Consider the following 18,328-nt stretch of genomic DNA (forward strand, 5'->3'; position numbering starts at 1 on the left):
CAACCGAACAGTATTGCTATTCCCCAAGCAGAAGGTGATTTCAGTTTCTACATGAAGGAGCATGGCAGTGTACCCAGCTGGGTTTGTATGGATCAAGCAGCATTTTAACAGCTCCCCTCAGTCTAACTTTAAGTGCAGGTTACCATAAAAATCATATTCATCACCCTTTATCAGCTGGACATGACTGAAATGTATTTTAGTAAAAGATAGGAAGGTGAAACAAGACATCCAAAATCTGTTGCCTTAAGGACCTGGTATCTTCCAGAGACAATTTATTTTATGTCACATTAATGCTGACATAAGCACTAAGCAGAGGATGCAGTGGCTGCACTGGCTATTTATAGAGACACTGTATAAAGATCAGCAGATGGCTTCAGAACACCCCTGCACTTCACTGGTTATGTGCAAAAATTTCTAGGAGAGAAGTCAGATCTTTAGAGAAAACAATAATACCAATTCGTAGTAACGCCTCAGAGAAGGCAGATGTTAAATTCTTGGCACTAGATTACTAGTTAATCATATTACCAATCCCAAACATTTATAATGCAAAATTCATCTTTTTTTTTTTTTTTTTTTTTTGAAAACAGTGTAGGTAGATGTACTGGTTTAGGGTCCGCACTGGTCACCCTCAAACTCAACTATTAAATCATGGGTATTTTTTTAATAAAAGCTGACAATGGAAAATTAACCATAAACCAAAACCCAACATTGTTTCTACCGCTGTCATTAAGATGTTACAATGCAGCCATGCTTTTTTTCTAAAATGTGCATTAAGTATACACAGCAGTATCCCTTTAAAAACAAGGCACATTCTTGATGAGAGTTTGACTGCAAAATATTCCCAAAGTAAATTTCAGCTACATCATTATAAAAATATAATTATCAGTTTTATCTTTGAAGGTGGATGTATCTTACCTAGCCCTGTTTAGTGCCTGCAGCTGCTAAAGAAACTTGCCTAATTTCCTGGCTCTGCTGTATAAGTGACAAGCTCTTTCAGAGTGCTCTAATCCACAGGATGAATATAGGCAACATGTTTGCACACAAGTGCAAGCACTGCAGGGGCTGAGCAGCCAGTGGGCATCTACAGGGTCAAGGACTTTTTGTAGCAACAGGGAACAAAGAGCAAAAATGAACATGGTGATCACTGCTAATGAAGGATGAAATGCTCAAGCTAGCCACGTGATAGAGCCATCAGGAAGGATGTCAAAAATTGGGTAATAAAATCTGGGAAGTGTGAAGTTCACGTGACCTTTCTATATGGAAAGTGAGCTCTCCATGGAGAGTGCTCTCTTTGAGCTGCCGGATGGGAGGAAATACCCAGCACAATACCTTTGCTCCTCTCACTGTAGCCTTCAGAGAAGAACAGAGCCTGTGCGTTCACTGATTGATCATTACACCTGACAAGCAGCATTAATAACCAACAAGGAGGAGGATATCATGACCTTTGTTAGACATGCTTAGAGCTGTGAGCCTGAAGAAGATAACTTTACCAGCAACCTGATCAAATTCACCTGATATCATAAAATCAGAGAGTGGTTGAAGATGGAAGACAACGCAGCCAAAACCAAGGCACCTGGCTTTGGAATTTCAAGATTCAGTTTGAAATACTTGCTCAGGAGTGGAAATTAAGATTTGTACTGTTGGACTAAAGGAACTGAACTAAAATCCTGAATCCAGGCAGCCCTGACGTCTGCAACACCTGAAATACAGATTTGGCGGTTTGCAAAACAACGTGTGCTTTTCTGTTCCTTTTTGTCCGCATGTATCATAGCTTACTAATGTGAATGGCAGTGCAGCAAACTCACGCAGTACCTCTGCACATCAGGTGAACAACTGGCAATTTTTCATAAAGACAAAATTACCCATCTTTGCCATTTTAAGCAGAACAGGTGCTCTGTTACAGTTACTGCCCATGCTATGGTCCCAGCAAAGGCTCTGTTTGGAACAGAGTCCCAGCTGTGCTAAAAACAGAGTCCAGAAATCACAGAAGAGGTTTGGCTTTAGTTCATCTGACCCAGTTCCTCCTTTTGTAACTTTTAATTAAGCTTTTTAGTAGGAAAAAAAAAAAAGAAGGAAAAAAATAAAGAAATGCAGTGTTGTTTCAATGACTCAATGAAAATAAGTGGGTTGCTGTAGATTTCTGCAGCACCTTCTCATCTCCCAGATGTAACTTGCTGTCTGTGTTCAGCTTAGATGCTTGCCTTTTACAGGCAAGTGTTTGCAGGGCTACATGCTGCAACCAGGCTTCAGACGAGCCCATACTTAGCTGCATAATTTTAGTAGATCTCTGAGATGGGGCCAGCGTCTACAGGGACCTTCCAGATTCCCTTGCTAAATGGCAACAAGGGAGATGCGCTGAGGGGCACCTACGGGGCAGATTGGCACCTACGGAGCAGAGGAGACATCTGTTGTGCCCATATTTTAGCAGCACTAATCCATGTCAGGAAGAGCAGGTTCAAAGCCCTCGGGGGGTGAAGTCAATCACGTTGAAATGCCGCACACAGGAGGATCGGGGGTGGCAGACGTCTGATCGAGGTCTAGATGGGTCACATTCATTTAGGGCAGGAGACATTTGGGAATTTCAAGGAGAGTTAAACCCTTGCCAGCCATGCCTCACTGCCGTAGGTGGCAAGGGGGAACAGAGACGAGTTGCAGCTGTCCTGTTCCAGGACAGGAGCCGCGGGTGCGTGTCCGGCTCTCGGGGAGCTATTTGAGAGGCTCTGGCTTTGGACATGCGAACGGCGCGCATAACTGGAGCTACGCAAGGACACCCAGAGCATCCCCACGCTGTGCAGCGCAGCATGGGCTGAGGCTCCCCAGACCCTTACAGATGGCTGCACTTACTGCACAGCAGCAGAGCCCCGCAGGAAGGGCTGCATGGGCTGCAGTCACATCCATCTCCACCGAGGCACTTACCTCCAGCTCAGCACTTCAGTGTCATGGCTGTATTGCTTCTGATGCCAGAGCTAGCTTGTTTGGCTTCAGTATCTCGATGCCCTGCTGCTTTGCACGTGTGCTTTTCACTCGTAGGAAAGCTGGAACACACTTAATGCAAACAGACACCGTCATCCTTACGCAGCTTTTCTTCCTACAGCCTATGAAACCACACCACATCATGACTTGCCTTCCACTCCCTTTACTAAGGAAATCACGGTACCAAGATATTTCTTAACAAGTCCTACATTGTTAAACAAGCCAGCCTAGCTATGTAATTGCTACTATAAAAACATTTCGTGCCTGCTGCTTAGCATTGTTCACATCCAAGGGCATTCAGAGTTACTAAGATTCTGCAGCTCTTGAGGTACAGAAATCTATAATGATATTTCCAGCTCTATGCTGTAAATAATGTTGAAGATGCTGAAACCCAGGCAGTAAAAGTTAAACAGCAGATTATGGCTGCAAAGCTGCTGGCAGTTTGGAGAACAGTGTAACATACACAGTTCCTTTGCTAGTGAAGGACAACAGCCCAGCTATTGCTGTGCTTTGGATGAGAAAATCTTATATGTCTTTGCACAGAAATAGCCTTTCGCTGCTCTTTTAGGCCATGGATGTGATCATGCTTCCCTCACTTCCTTTACAGACCACAGGGTGGCAAAGACTGCGTGGTGCTTGGCTCCTGACAGTGAAAGGAGAGCTGAAACACGAGGCCCTGGGCACCCAGGCGGGCAGTGCCCACTCAGTGTCCATAGACCCTGAGGGAGCAAGAACCACAGCGGTGCTGGCTGGGATAAGCACCTTACCCTTGCTTCCTATAGGAAGGACGGAGGGTGAGGAAGACAACCAGCAGAAGATGTGCTTCCAGGTGGGGCCCATAAAAGGCCAGGCCTTCACATGTGCCAGGTCTCCAGGGCCTAACATGGACCGGTGTCACTGCGAGGCCTGCTGATGATTGACGCTGCACATAAACTTGGGGAGGCAGCAGGTGCTGGCGCTGTCAGAGCCCTAAGGGCGATTGTTTTCTAGCGAACAGAGTAATTTGAAAGGTATTTGTGTCATCTTGCCAAAAACACAAAGCATGCCACGATTATTTTTGGATCTCCAGATATCCCCTCGGGGAAGAAACCAGACCGGTTATGTCACACATAAATCAGAGCTACCTGCGGGCACCGTCACTGAATTTCCTGCGGAAGTTTTGAAATGCCTACCTACCCAAATCAGGGGCTACATTTTCCCTCATGTCTCTCAGGCATCCACATTTTCTTTTAATTTATGTGCCAAACTGCCTCCTTCCTCAGGGTTCAAACTGCTGGCTGGGATAGAGGTGTAAGGCAGGGAACAGAGAAAATGGAGGAAATGCTGCCTCTCTTGCAGGCACCAGTGAACTTATGGGAAACATATGCCTTCCAAAATTCTGCTGGGTTTAGACATCACCTTCCCACGCAGCTCTTTGGCCCAGTACCTTGGTTTAAGCAGCAGCCACCAGAGCTCTGTCTGGCTCCTTAGGCTGCTCCTGGGGTGTGCTTCATGCTCCCTGCTAGAGCATGTGTTTTTGTTGTTTCGGTTGTTATTTTTACTTTTCTGCTATTGGGGTAATCACACTCTGAGTATGTGCTATCCTGTAGCAAGGGTGAAGGTGGATGGGTGCTCATCCCACAGCAGCAGGTCTGGGTAGTCACAGGCGGGTGAAGGCTCTCCTAAACCCCTGTAGTGGGTCAGCCACTAGAGGGGTGCAAAGGTCTGAGCCTGAGTTATGACTGCTTGCTGCTGAAGTTATGTTTTCTGACGCTTTTTATTCAATCGTCTTTCAGTGCTGCTCTGTGCTGAGCCCTCTCCTGCCCCTTGCTAAACTCACGACGAAATTAAAGTGTGTGACATCAGCCGTCCCTGCTGCTCTGCACATGGCATTTCAAAGGCAAAATCCTCCTTCAGGTGTCCAGACCCCAGCAAGATTGATAGCATTCAGGACAGAGAGGGTAGTAGGAATCATTAAAAAGGAAAAAAAAAAAAAAAAGCCACTCCATATGTCAGCAACGAAGCTTGTTCTATACAGCAAGAACGAGAGTCTTAGAAAAGGATGTTTGAATATATGGGTATTACGGGAACAGAGAAGGATTATGCAGAAAGAAAAAAGTTTCTGCAAGACTTCCTTAACATTATTTTATTGTTGTTCCTGTGTCCTGTGAACAATGCTGGTTATCTGTTGTCTCACATTTCCTGTCTCAGAAGGCTGTCTGACCCCCAGTTCTTTCCAAAAACAATTATAATATCACTCACGCAGTTCAATGCTCTGCAGTTATGCTTTCAGTGATCACAGTAAAAATTAATGTTTTTCCAAGCCCTCTTCACTATTTCGAAAATGTCTGCAAATCCAGTGTGAACAAGCTCGAATTAACTCACTAAGGCGGTATGCTTTCTCCCTGCATAACAAATTTTGAATACACAACATTTGGAATACTTAGCCAAAAGATTAGATGTAAACACACACATGTCAGAGGTAACACTAATTCAAGTTCTGGTTTAATTCAAATATTGATGGGGGTTAAGAGCTAAGAACTCTGATGTCACTTTGTCTCCTTGCTCCTCTCAGTTTTTATTATCATCTTTGCTTGCCTTGGCTATATGATGAGATAATTACAGTGTAATTACAACACTGATTAAAACTATTTTGTAAACCTCATACAAGAGGCACACAGATAGGTGGGCAACAGCCTTATAGATGGGGGTTGGATTAGATGATCTCCAGAGGTCCCCTCTGACCTTAATTTTCCTACAGCTTCGTAACACATACATTTATATGCCAACACTTAACGTTACCCTTCTGCCTGTCAGCTAATGGAAACAGAAATACCCCCATGGGGCAGACAGGGCCTGAAGGCCAGAGCTCCTCTTGCTAGATCACCTCCTGTGCCTCGCTGGACCCAGCTCCAAGGAAAGGTGATACGCTGCCCTCTAAATATCACACAAGCCCCGGCCTCACGGTGTTAAGCAGTAGCGTCTGGGCGGGTGGATGCATGGCCACAGCAGACAGTGGGTTGAAATAATCCTCAGAAGGAGCTGATTTCTCAAAACCCTTGCTTTGTCCTCGGGGGGAAAGGGAGGGTGAGGTCGCTGGTCTTGGCTGCAGTGCTGCTGCTGTGTGTGCCTCTGCCCTCCTTGCCTTTCAGAAATCCTCCACTGTCTGCTCCTGTCCTCAGAGCCCATGAAAAAACAAGACAAGCCACTGGCACTTCACTACTGAGAAAAGCAAGGTGGTTGTTCTCCTCTGGTAAAAGCAGTTCTTCCCAGATCAGGTCTTCTGCAGCATGACACAGAAAATGATGCGTACTGGTTTTATATCATATTAAACTGATGCTATCCCTGTCCTGCTTCCCAAAGTGAACAGTCCCTGTGTTTTCCAACACACAGGCCTCTTTTGAGACCTAAACTCGCTAAAAATATCAGACAGCCATCTCCCAAACAGCCATCTGCCTGCTACCTGCCCAGCTCCAAGGCAGCGCCTTGCAGGGAGTCAGTCTGTCTGTCTGTCTGTACCTATCTCAACCAGTTTCCCCATGGCCCCTTCTTATCAGCGTTATCCTCGTCTTGCATACGCTTACATATACACACCCACACAGGGACTTCTTTGTTAAACAAGGTAATTTTGTAAGCTACAAACCTGCAGCAGAGGCCCCAGTTCCTCTGTTGCATATGGTGGTACACAATCACTTACACAAGACATTGGTGGTGCTCCAAAGGCACCTGGTTTCAGGATTAAACACCTATATCTCTTTAAATAAGCCCATAAACGTATATATTCCCTACTGCTGTTGTAGAAAAGGTGCTACGAATCCCTACTCAAAACCAGAAGGAAATCCTTCTGATACTCTAAGTTGCGTTAGGAACCCACAGATCGACACCTGTTTACAAATTCACATTATGCTTTTATCCTCATTGACATTACCCTTGAGGAGCAGCAGCTATTTATACCGTGACCCACAAATACTGAAGCTATTTAAATACAGGCTGGACAAAATGCCTGCAAGGACTACAGCTATCCTCCGAGCTTTCTTTTTTACTACCTGCCTCTCATCTCCCCAGTCAAGGCTTTTCTTTCTGCAACCACTCCTTGTTCAGTACTTTGTATTTAGTTCCTATCTACACCTTAATTACTCTTTCACTAGCTTGTCTGGCTCCTGCCTGCTTGCTTGCAATAAAACAGGGCATGTCCTGTGCTGGAAAAAGCCACCTCAGCTTCCTCCTTGTCAGCTCAGACCTCCAAAAAAGCTCAAAACCTGCACCCAGTGCCTGAGACCCCATGCGAGCGGGAACACTGCTTTAGTGCCTGACCCAACCCAGCCCTAGAAATGATCCCCTGAAAGCCCAGAACATTCAGCTCTTATCACTGTTGTTTGGTTGTGAATTTATTGAGGTCCTACCTGTGACTTCATCCATTTTTTTCCAAGCTCCTGCAGTTTTATATGCTAACAGACACTAATACCACAGCCTCTCTCGCACAGTATACAACTAAATTACTAAATTTCATGGTTGGTCTCCATTTCTCCGTTTCCCTTCTTGGCAATCCCATTACTTTTTGCCCTCACATTCTTTGACTCCTCTCCTGCCACTATTATTTTCTTGGTGCCCTTAAAAGTTTCATGGTTTTGTGTTTCACCCACACACAATGAGGAGAGCTTCTTGCTCTGTGTTTTCAGACAGAGCTGCTCACAGCTCAAAATGTGGTCTGTTGTCATGATGGTGGCACACCCTGTGATCCAGAGAGGTCACAGGTGTTTGCAGGAGCTTGATGAGCCATCAGGGAGAGCAAAAGAAGTAATGGAAAGATATTTGGAAGAAAATATTTTGATGTGAAAATAACTGTCCACTTGTTTTAAGCTAGGGGAAGAATTGATTTGTTAAGCTAAAATTGGAACTGTGAATAACTAAGAATGCTACCACTGTTTTTAAATAAAAAAGATGAATCTACCATAAGACTGCAAGCAGGGCCACGGGAGGAAAATCCCCTGGTCTCGCTCTGTAGCAGGGATGGGAACTGTGCGTGCTGCTGAGTCCTTACTGTGAGAGGCTCTTCAGAGCCCTGCAATCCAGCAACGCGGAGAATCCCGTGCTGGCACCCGCTCGCTGCTCTTTCCTGGACACACTTGAAATGCCAGCCAGGTATTTTCTTCCAAGAAAATTTATGTGCAAAGTCGAGAGTGAGATGTTCCTCCCTCGCCAGCTAAGCTGGTGCTTGTGGGGTTTTCGATGAATGACTTACAGTGGCTGGACTCCTAGGCTTCATGGTGCCTGCAGGGAGAGTGGAGGGGCACAGCCCGGTACAAACAGGGTTGCTCACACTTCATTAAAGAGGTGGACAAGGAGCCTTTGGCTAATCTGCAAGACACCAGGAGACACCCATGTTTCCCTTTGAGCCTCAGCCTCCCACGGCCCGAAGCAATGCAGCTTGGGGGTCTGTATGTGAAGTCAGGAACAGCATCAGCTAAGTTACATACATTGCATCTGCAGTACGTAACCTTGATTTTCTCTTCCCGTTCACCCGACACGGGGATGAGGCATGATAGATGCAATATAACAACTGCACACAGAGTGCAACTGCTAGGTGAAATCCCATCTACCTTTCCCTCTTTGTTAAAAAAAAATAAGTAAAAAAAGCTCCTGACTAGGTGAAGAGATAAACCGGACAACTCTGCAGCCATTGGACTAAGCCCTGCCAAGAAAGACAGTTCCACTTTTTCCACTCCTCTGCCTTCAGATATCATGTGCTGACCCCAGCTGTAGAAATTTAAGTCTGGTCTTTAAATTTAGGTGACAGGCTGCCTCAACAGCTCATCTGGACAGCTGCAAGGCTATCCCAAGTGGTAGCAAGAGGGTTCAGGGCAATTACTAAGTAGGTGAGCTTTTAAGTATTGCCTGGAAGAGTTTCAAGTCTCTTTCATGCTCTCCACAGAAATTACAAGCTGTCATTGCTGCCTCTCTTCTCTGTCCACTCCCTTTGTGCTTATTTTATTCCATATAACTATATTAAACTTATATATTCAGGATTGCTCACAAGGTAGTAAGTGCCTTCATATGTACATATTTTGTTTGAAATCCTGATTAAATCTAAAAAAAAAAAAAAAAAGGAGTTCAGAAAGCAGAAATCAAATTACCATGGTCCAACATGCACACAGATGCCTCAGTGTAAAAACAAGTGGATGATATACTCCAACCAACTTTAGTGACAGTGGACAGAGGAGTTTCAGATGTTTGGTTGATAAAAGAAAAATCAACCTTTTGGGTTCTTGTGTTTAACAGCTCTGATGTTGAAACTTCCCTCCAAAATAAAACCATGGTGTTTTGTATTCACTTCCCTCAGGGAGGTTCATGGACCTCTGAAGTAGAAGCCTACTATTTCTTTTCCTCTGGTTCTAAGTTTTACACATTTTCCTATGTAGAGACTCCTAAAGCAGCCCAAGCATTTCAAAAAAAAGTTATGCCAAGTCCCACACATATATCAAAATGGGAAAAAAGTGTTTTTCTGAAAAAATGAAACAAAATAAAATTGGAAGTGCAAAACATGTGTCATAAGCACCTTACTTGTTAAAACTTTCCTTCCTATTTCACTAATCTCTCCACAGCTTGACTTTGCCAAGAGTGAAAACCAAGCAACGCCAAGCCCAGCAGCGCACTTTCACCACAGAATAGCTCTAAGCAAGGCTGTCTTTAAGGAAAGGGATTTGTCCCAAGCTTACCACAGCTCCGCTCAATCTACATGCAGGCACAAAGTCCCAAAGAGGGGGTACAGTGATGGAAGAGGTCCTGGTGTCAAAAAGAATCCTAAAACCCCTCTTTTGCAACAAGGAGACCCATGTGCTAAATTGTATTTGTACCAGACTTGGGCACGGCAGTGACAAGGGTGATGTATAGCTGTCTAGAAGTATTTATACCCCTGCGACCACTGCAGCATTTGGGGAGCGCGGTATAAATACAGACAGGGCGATAGCCAGGGAAGCCCAAAGAGTGGGCGAGGAGGGCGAGTGGCCAAGGCAGCTGACAAGACATGCAGGTTCAGGGCATCTCCTTCAGCTGTCCTCAACGGCAGGGTTCCACCAAGTGGAGGTCAGGAAAGCTAAAAGAGCTGATTTTTCTTTTTTCCCCCTATAGAGTCTTGTTCTCTATAGTGTCTTGTTCCCCCTATAGAGTCATGCTTCATTCAAGTCCACAGGGTCCTCCATTTGAGCACCTGGACATGACATTTTGCATTACGTACAGTAAAATGAGGCAGATGATGCTGGATCCTGTCTTACCGATGGGGAAACAACATGTAAAGAAGAATTTAGAGGTGCAAGGTCTCACCTAAAAATCTAGCCACAGGGCTTTTAAGACAATAGCTCAAAACATATTCCTATTTAAATATGAGGGTAAACAATCAAAGGGGAATGGAAATGGTTGTTTAAGAAAAAACCCTGGGTATGCATTTTCAGTCATATATATAGCTTCTTCCCAACATACATTAAAGGCGAGTATGTTCAGCTGGCTCTGAATAGGGCCTTCAAGCAGTGAAATCAGTGGGAATTTGAAATTTGAGCTTTGCATGTTGACTTCTTTCTTCTCTGTAAATAAATAGCAGTTCTCTATTCCCAGATGAAACCTTGGGAATAAAATACAAGTAGGAAAGATTCCCTCATGTAAAGACAAGGAGCTAGACTGCTGCTTGGGTTTTCCAGTTCTACTTTCAGGAAACATGGAATAACATGAGATTCATAAGAAATTCCCTCTCAATAAGGTACTTTTAATGTATTTGTTGTGAAGAACTGGGACGGATGCAGCAGCCTACCTACTTGCTGTGATTCGTTAGTTAGCTGCAAAAATACTACCAAAACACGCTGTCACATAAATTAGGGGATCACATCTAAATGTGGTTGCTTTTATAGCAAGGTTGAGGACCCTGTCTCCCTGCTAATTTGGCACTCCAAGCTCCTCAGTGTGGACGGCACTTCTTCACAAAGAACAAGCCGGTAATAAGAGAAATGTATCAGCGTGGCAATACAGGGGCTTCCTGAAGCCTTGGGTTGTGATCATGAAAGATTTGATGCAGGCTTTATTTTCCTTGCAGTTTTATTTGTAGATATATTTATCCTGTAGATACGGATCTGGATCAGTTTGAAGGAGCTGACAGTGCCCCTGTAGCAGCAATGTGCCAGCCTCTCCTGGATGAGATTTCCTCTTTCCTCCCCTGCTGCTGTTACTCCCCAGTGGCATATGTATTTGGGCTCAGACATCCCGGAGACAGCTCAGCTTCGGTGTATTTTATTACTGTATGTTCTGATGTTAAAGAAAACTGGAATTTAAGAGCAGAGCAGAAAAATAAGATGCTTTCTGATGTCAGGCAGTTGAATTTGCAAGGAGGACAGTTTACACTCTCTGTACTTCAGATCAGAAAGGAAACTTTCAGCACGTAATTACACATCGGTAGCACAGAGTAGCCAGTCAGGTCCACAGCCCATGTCGTGGAGCAACACAAAGCTGTGAGCAGAATCTATCACTCAATACCCCCAAAATCACCTTGAATCCCAAACAGCAAAACCTCATTTTTCATAGTGCTGACAGGTGCTGCTGCTGCTGCCTAGGTTATTTCTTGTAACCATGAGAGCAGACAAAGAATCAAAGTGACATTTTCCTTCTTGGCATCAACCAAATCGCCCCGTCCATGCATCTGACTCTACAGTTGTTTTTTTTTTCTTTTTTTTTTTTCTTTCTGGAGATGCTGTGAGTGTGATCCCTATTTGTATGTTAGTGAGACACCTCTAAGGTATGTTGCAAGGGCAACTCTCCTTTGAGGAATGTGATTATGAACATGCATCTGTTATTAAAATGCTTTTTTATCACTTGCAAAATATGCCACAGGTTAAATGGTGCCCAGCTTCTCAGGGGCCACAATTTTTGCTACATCCAGATTGAATTATAGCACCTCATATATGTACAATATAAGTTTTTTTTAAACCAGTTAGTAAAATGTCTCCTGTGGGTACGACACATTTATTTTGGCCAGTGCTAGCTGAACTAACAATCTATGTCTTTTTTTTAAGGCTTGAAAGGTTTGGGTTGCTATAGGCAAGAAATATGGATTAAATAACTAAAATTTCCCAGGTGTAGGTGGTGGTCGTTTTGTTTGTTTTTGTTTTTTCCTTTACACACATTTACTGCACTTCTCAAGAGACTGTAGACTGTGCTTTTTTTTAATTATTATTTTTTTAGTTTTCATTTTTATTCTACCTCCAGCAAACAGACTTGTGGACTGCCAAATGCTTGCAAAGCAAGGAAGCAGTTCATTAAATTGGAAAGCTTTTAAAAATAATGACATTGAGAGCAAGCACCTCGTGAGCTTCTTGCCTCAAACTCATGATTTTCTGGGAGCCCACATGTAGCCCACGCTGATTCCAGTCCGTGTCACACACACAAAAGTGTAAAAATTGGAGAAATGCCAAGAACTGAAGGTGACTGACAAGAGCTCCCAAATTCCAGTGCTAGGTTTTCAAATCTGTCAAGATTTGGAAAGAAAGTGAACTCATCTAGTATGTGCCAACTGAATTTCTGAATCTGAAGAGGAGATTCTTAACTTTCTGAATTCAAGTCAGGCCATAATGACATGACCCCCATGCTTCTAAGAGTTTCCTCTGTTTTCTTAGAGTATCAGGTCCGTGTCTCAAATCTCATTTTCCTTAATTCTCCCTCTTCAAACAGACCAAAATCTCCAGTGCTTCATTCTTGGGTCATAGGCAAATTACCTCTTTTGTTCAAGTGTAGCTTATATTTCAGTCTTCTCTGTTGAGGGTTACAACTGTCTTCTAATCACGCTTGCCAATCTGCAATGAAGTTGGATTGGGGGCTATGCTTGGAGCACATCCACTGTGTTGACAAGGTCTGAGCTACGCTCACTCTGCAAAAGATAAACCTAAGCAAACCCTGATTTGCTGTAAGGTTACATGACCAAAGCCAACGACCACCATGCTGCAAACATGCCAAGCAATCGTCCTTCCTTGCATAACTCATTTTCTTCAGTTTAGCCAAGAAGGAAAGCATTTTTTGCTTCGATGTGAAACCATTGCCCCCAAATTGTATTTTGCCCCCTTCAAAACAGAGCTGGCCCGCTGTGCCAAAGTCACGTTGGCAAGGACACGGCAAACCCAGACTCCCCAGCCCCTTGCTACCTGACTTGTTTGTGTCAATCAGTTGGCAGATTTTTAACATTTGAGTTATGTTCAGCTGCACTGGTTTTTCGAGGTCTAATTATAACACGCGAAGTGGGGTGAGATTGCTGCTATGAAAGTCGCAGCATAAATAAAAGGACCTGACGGGCTGACTGATATGTTGGCACAGGCCAAACATGTATGTCACGTGGAATCCAAGAGCAGCTGCTGTAGCCCATGCTACAATAAATAGCTATGGGGAAGCTGCACGGCCACCCGGGATTTTTTAACACCACCTACTGTGCTACTTGGCTGACTATGTTCGTTTTGCTAAAAACCAGGCGTGTCTGCAGTGTAAGTGCATGCCAGAACAATGCTGGTGTGTTTTGAAGGTTTGGGTGAGAACGTGGCATGGTTGCCTCCCTCTCCCACCCTGCCCTGCAGGCAGCCCTCCCTAGATTACCTGGACACGACTTTCTGCTCAGTAAAATTGACAGAGCGCTTGCTCTCGTGTCTGTGAGCAGGAGCACTGAACCAGGAGAGCACGATGTGTGCAATAACCAGAGCTGGGCCTCCTCCCTCCTCCTTTAGCAGGGCTGCCAAGCAATAGACACGCAGGCCTCGCGCCTCGCCGCGCTCACAGATGGAGGGATGTCTCAGGTGAGGCCGGGCTTCTGGAGAGGATCTCTATTTATAACCCAGCCCCCGACAGGTGGCTGGTCCTGGGTGTTAATGTGACAAAGTATTGGTTTTTAGAGTAGCTGAAATGCCTCAACACAGAATGGAAGATGAAACCGCTGCTGGCTTGAAAATGGCCATTCATGCCGTTTGCTAGTAAGAGAAGAAGCAATAGATACCGAGAATTTGCAGCGCATCAAACACCAGCTAAACTGATTAAAGTCCATGAAATATTAATCATAAAGCATCTGCACCCTTTCTAAGATTAGGTTTTTATCCTTTTTAGAAAAAAAATAATAAATGTCCTGCCACGGGGCATATGCAGCTTTAAATTAGCAACTGGCAATGTACTGAGCTTTTGACAAGGCTGTGGAAAATGCCTGGCATCCGTAACTCCAGCAAGATGCCTTCTGAGTGTCCATTACACAGATGTGAGCAGCCTATTAACCCATGTTTCCCCAGCAATCGAAAAGCATTACAATTACAATCATTATCCTTAGAAAGTAATTTACATCCCCATTTTGACCCAGATCCTCAGTACCCTGCTTATTCAGTAATGGCACCCTAAAATACAAAATTACAAAAAAATCAAATGCTTTTGGAGCTACTGATGTAACATAATTTTATTTGAGCTCCTTTCTGCTTAGCTCTCAGTGCTACTCATAAAGTTTGTCCCTATATCCATATGTAGAGGCACAAAGGGGCAGGGCTAGTGAGTTTGCCAGTGCATGCATACAGTTTGTATGCTATTTGAACTTAGACTTTTATGCTAAATAAAGCTAATGTGGCAAGTTTCAAAATGAAAAGAAAAAACTTATATAAAGGAGCTGTAGTAAGATTACGCATGAAACTGAATTCCTTTAACAGGCAAGCAAAACTAGTCTTGGCTTTTTTCCTAACCTCCTTTGTAATTTAAAAAGTTTCATTCTGTATTTTAAGATAGTTTTACCCAAGCCTATAAGCACACACTAAATCTCCATCAGTTTTGTCTTTCTCCTGCAGGGAGGTACTCTTACACTGGAAATAAGCACCCCATCCCATCCCTGGTGGGACTCCTGGTGTGAGGACGTTCAGTCTCCTACCCTACTGCAGCTCCCAGATCGCTACAGCACAGACCAAGTTTGCTTCTTGAGATTGTCTTGGGGACTGGTTGGATAGAAAAAGCATTTGCAACACACACCTTCTACTTAGAGAGAACAATATTGCTCTAACACGGGAAGCTTTAAAGAGACTCTGGCCATTTCTGAGGAGACCTGGAAAATGTGCTGAAGGCTTCAGGCACACATGTGCATTGAACAGTGGATTGAGAAAGTTCCTAGAAATTTTTTCTTGTAGAACTGAAACTGGGAACATGTAATCTTCACATCATGATCTACGTTATCAAACCTGTAGAAACTGAGCCACGTGCAACAACATCTGTTCTGAGTACAGGTATTTAATTTCCAGTTATCTCAGAATACACGTGCCCTAGCTCTTCGTTATAGACACAGCAAGCAAGGACTAGAAAAAATGAACAAACATCATCAGAAATTTCCTGTACTGATTTTCATGTCCCCGTGTAAGTTCACGGATCAGAAAAAGATCATTCTTTACTCTCCTCTGAAAGGGTAGCTGTATTTGCTAGAACTAATCAAACAAGAGAAGGTGTAATGTGTTTCGAAACGCTAACCAGTTGTGGTCCCAAGAGCTGCATCTTCAAGAGGCTGGGGAATGTGAGTTTGGTTTTGGGTTTGCTTTACTAAGGGCTGAACTAAGAGATTTAAAAAGCTGAATTATTAAATACTTATTTCTGGGATCCCATACTTAATCATACTCACAGATGATTTGGCTGTACCCAACCTTCTTGGGATGGAACTCTGCAAAGATCTGGGAGGACATGGCTGTTAACATCCCTTGCTGCACCTAGGTGGATGCAGTCCTCACCTAAGGAGCCCTCATGCTGACATGGCTACAGTGATCTTCAGGTACAAAGGCAATGGCCAGTGAAAACTGCAGGAAGAACATCCCCTCCTCATGCCCAACACTTCCTCAAGCCCCTTTTCCCTAAGAACCTCGGTAATTTCTCATCCTTTTTCCCACCTCTATTCTGCATCTCCTGTCTGAATATACCACAGACAAAGCTGGGTTAGTTGGCACCTTTTGTAAATGTGCCACATAAATTGGGAACACATTAAATAAATAAGCCTCGGGCATCTCAAAATGTGTGAAGAAAAAGTCATTAATGTGTTGATACCTAGTGCATCAAGTGCCTTCCAACCAAGAAAACAGTATAAATGTTTTTCAATAAGCGCTCCAAGCCAATCTGTGACACAATCAGAAGGGAAGAACCAAGTTAATTGCAGAAGGTGTTGGTGTGCAATTGTTGGTGTGTCTGTGAACACACTGAAAGGATTTCTCTAGTTCCTGTAATTCCTGGATTTCCCTTTAGCATTTGTTTTGGTTGGTTCATAGCTGTCCACTCAGATTGTTAGAAGGTGAGGTTAAATAATAAATGGAAAAACAAAATAAAGTTTTCTATTCTTTCCTGTCAAGTTCCGTAAAGTATTTGGAGTTCTTTAACTATACTTCTGCAGCACTTACATCTCTTTATCAGCTTTATTAGTTGCACAGCTCTTTTAGCCAAATTCTCCTTTATTACATTAACATATCTGGGAACCTAAGCACAGAATTACACTTATCTGAATAGAAGACGGTGGCTTCCTAGCCTAAATTCGGAATAAATCAAAATTATTTCAGACAGTTTTAAGCAGTTGCTCTGTAAAAAACTCGAAAACCCAGAAGAACCATCATGATGCTGGGATCTGACTGCTCGTAGGACCCAGGAGATACATAGCAATACCTAGTGATTCCACAATTTCTGCCCTAACACAGGCACATCTTCCCAAAATGCACTGTCCTAACAGAAAGCACCTGTCAGTCTGTCAGACCTGGTGGCTGCAATGTGTTCAGTGGCGTTTAAAGTCTCTCTGTAATGAAGGCATTCTGTAATAGCCTAGAGTGACACAGAAGACAAGGAATAAATACATAGACATAGGTATCATTATTGGTTCCCCCCCCCATTTTCCTCCTCATAGTTTTCCTTTTGTTTAATTATGACCTGAAATTAAAATGATAGGTTTTTCTTTTTTTCTTTTTCTCCTGCAGGACAGCAATTCAAGCAAGACTTCAAGGCTTGAATTAAATCACACTTTTTGGTTTACAATCACTGAAAGGTATGAGGAGATGGAAAAACAAACAAACAAACAAACAAACGAAAACTATACACTGATTTCCAAAGAGGCACCTTATTCTGCTGTTTCTTGCAGGGATGCTTTGTGCTCAGCAGCACTCTGGACTGCACAGCAAGCGCTGGAGCACTGCTGCTACCTACAGGTCTGCTCTGCACAGTGCTCAAAACACACACAAATCCAATCCATGGGGATTTTGTCTTGGGAAAGGGACCTACACCATATCACTAGAGCCTGTTGGCTTTTGGGAAATGCAACCTGGGAATCTGTAGCCTTTCTTTTCCGTGGCTGAAGTGTGTAAAAAACTACTAAGTGGACTTGATTAAAGGGAAGGCTGATCCATGCTGTAAGAGAGTTCAGTTTCTGCTTTCATTTTTTTCTGTAAATGAAGAGGAAACAGTGCACCCCCAGGTGCAGAGTAAGAGGAAGCATCTGCTCTGAGATGGGAACTCTCTCCCACCGCAGCCACTGGTGCACAAAACATGAAGGAGGATTGGAAACTACCTTCTGGCCTGCAAAGCTGAACTTTTACGACAATTTGTGATATAATTAGAATTTGCTAAAATTCAGTTGTGGCTCTTCATTGTTTGGAATTTAATTGATTTCTTTCCAGTCTCTTTAATTTTCTTCCTATATTAGTAACACAAGCAAACGTGATAACCTGAAACGGACTAAGCAGAAGCATTATTGAAAACAAAGCAAGCAGCTTTCAGATCAGGAGAAAAAAAATAAATAAATACAAGCAAATTGTGGAGATGTCAAAAACAACTATTTATCTGAAGGTCGTGGATCTCAGGACCAGATTAGCAAAGACAATACCTGGTCACAAGCTATCAAAAAGTGATAGAGGAAGGGGCAAAAGCAGGCAGAGCTAGGAAGGAGAAAACAAAAACAGCTAATTTATGAAATTTGTCTACAGTTGAATGCTTGACTGCTGAGATGAATGGTCAAGTAAAGGAGATGAGCAGCTTGCAACCAGGAAAAGCACAATTAGAAGCTCCAGGAGCAGGACAGTCTGATCTGATGTACGGAAAGTCTGTCAAGCTTTTCCCATTTAGGAGGCTAGAAAAAACTTTTCCAAAACCGATTCACTGAGAGCATCAGGAGCAGTAGGATTTTAATGAGCCTGTTCCAAATTAATCTTAGTTCCACACTGAGCACACTGTTCAAATGACTACTTATGAGAAAATAGATAGTTGTTCTGGCCTCTTGAAATATCAGTTCTTATAGAAACAACTAGTTTTCAGTGCTGGATACCCAGTGAAAACTTTGGTGTGTGACTGGAAAATAGCGTTGTATCTTCCCTCCCCTCCCCAG

This window comes from Anser cygnoides, chromosome 4, assembly GCF_040182565.1.
Source record: "Anser cygnoides isolate HZ-2024a breed goose chromosome 4, Taihu_goose_T2T_genome, whole genome shotgun sequence".
Lineage (NCBI taxonomy): Eukaryota > Metazoa > Chordata > Aves > Anseriformes > Anatidae > Anser > Anser cygnoides.